The sequence below is a fragment of the Peromyscus leucopus genome, chromosome 1, assembly GCF_004664715.2.
Source record: "Peromyscus leucopus breed LL Stock chromosome 1, UCI_PerLeu_2.1, whole genome shotgun sequence".
Classification (NCBI taxonomy): domain Eukaryota; kingdom Metazoa; phylum Chordata; class Mammalia; order Rodentia; family Cricetidae; genus Peromyscus; species Peromyscus leucopus.
In genome coordinates, this window is record NC_051063.1 from 70,936,018 (window position 1) to 70,938,172 (window position 2,155).

The window sequence follows — 2,155 nt, forward strand, 5'->3', positions numbered from 1 at the left end:
TCTGTGAGTTCGAGGCCAGCCTGGTCTACATAGTGAGTTCCAGAACAACAGGCACTATGTAGAGTGGTCCTGTCTCAAACTAAACAAACAAACAACAAACAAGCAAAATAAAAAGTAAAATAGGACTGGAAATGGCTTGGTGGGTCAAGTGCTAGCCCTGCAAGTCTGAGGACTAGAATTTGAAACCCTGCACCCACAGAAATGCCAGGCAGCATGGCGGCTCCCCTGTAATCCCAGATCTTTGGTGCAAGCTGACTAGCTAGATGAGCCTAAGTGGGAGCTCTGGCCTGACTTGAGAGACCCTATCAATATGTAAGGTGGAACTCTATAGAAACACAGAGCCTATGTTTCTCTGCCACTTGCTGTCACAGCTTTTAAATGTCATCCTGTTTTTCAAAGCCATTTTTCAAGTCACTTTAGTCACTTTTGGTGGGTAATTTAGTAGCATTAAGTACATCCACAGTGTCATGAAATTATCTGTTGTTATCCACTTCCAGATCTTTCTCATCTTCCCAAAGCGAAATTCTGCCCATGAAACATAAATTCCCTGGCTCCCCTACCCCACCCCCAATTCTACTTTCTGTCTCTATGAATTTGGCTATACTAGTGACCTCAGGAAAGTGGAACTAGACAGTATCTGTTCCCTTGTAACTGGTTTCTTTAGGGCATTTCCAAAGGCCATCCACTTTGTAGTGTGTGTCAAAATTTCATTTGTGTGTGTGTGTGTGTGTGTGTGTGTGTGTGTGTGTGTATGTGTACATGTGCCAGAGGCCAACATTGAGTGCCTTTCTCCGTCATTCTTGACATTCTTTTTTTGGATAGGTATTCTCACTGAACCTGAAATTCGCTGTTAAAGCTACCCTGATGAGTTCCTGGGGTCCACCTGTCTCCACCCATCTAGCAATGGGGTTATAGGTGTGTGCTACTGTACTCAGCTTTTCATGGGGCTGCTCATGCTTACACAACAAGCAGTTTACTGGTCAGGCTCTCTCTCCCTGCCCCCACTCCTTTATAAGGCTGAGTAGCATTTCATCATATGGACATACTGTACTTTGTTTATCCATTTCCTTGCCAATTGACATTTAGGTTTCTTCTGTCTGCAGCTATGTGAAGATGTTTATGTAAACATAGGTACCCTTGCTTTAAATTCTCTTGAGCAGGTATTTCTTGATTTATCTGTTTTGTTTTTGTTTTGTTTTGTTTTGTTTTTTGTATTATCTCTTGACTTTCAGACATGACATATTAGTCAGGCAAAAAATGTGACCTGTAGTCAACCCCCTTTCTATTATTCACAGAGCCCCAATTCCCACTCAGCATTGGTACCAAGCCCATTTTATTATGATCATAAAAATATGAGTTCCAGTGGAGGCATGTGTCCTGGACTTGTCTTTTCTTGATATTCATTGCTTTTTCTGGAGTTTTCCAGGATCAGTTCTCACAGGCTGGCTCTGTGTGTCACAGTTCTCATGTTCTGGCTCTGTGTGTCACAGTTCTTATGTTCTGGCTCTGTGTGTCACAGTTCTCATGGGCTGGCTCTGTGTGTCACAGTTCTTATGTTCTGGTTCTGTGTGTCACAGTTCTCATGGGCTGGCTCTGTGTGTCACAGTTCTCATGGGCTGGCTCTGTGTGTTACCAGTTCTCATGGGCTGGCTCTGTGTGTCACAGTTCTCATGGGCTGGCTCTGTGTGTCACAGTTCTCATGGGCTGGCTCTGTGTGTCACAGTTCTTATGTTCTGGCTCTGTGGGTCACAGTTCTCATGGGCTGGCTCTGTGTGTCACAGTTCTCATGTGCTGGCTCTGTGTGTCACAGTTCTCATGTGCTGGCTCTGTGTGTTACCAGTTCTCATGGGCTGGCTCTGTGTGTCACAGTTCTCATGGGCTGGCTCTGTGTGTCACAGTTCTCATGGGCTGGCTCTGTGTGTCACAGTTCTCATGGGCTGGCTCTGTGGGTCACAGTTCTCATGGGCTGGCTCTATGGGTCACCAGTACTTTCCCCTCAACACTCAGCTCCATGTTTAAGAATAATATGTTCAGGTCGATCAGACAAGGTAGTTCTTTTTTCTTCTTCTCATGTTGTCTTATTTTCTCTCCCCTCCCACCCCCACTCAGAACCCTGTCATGCACTCTTACCACTTCAGTAGGTGTCCCTTTGTAT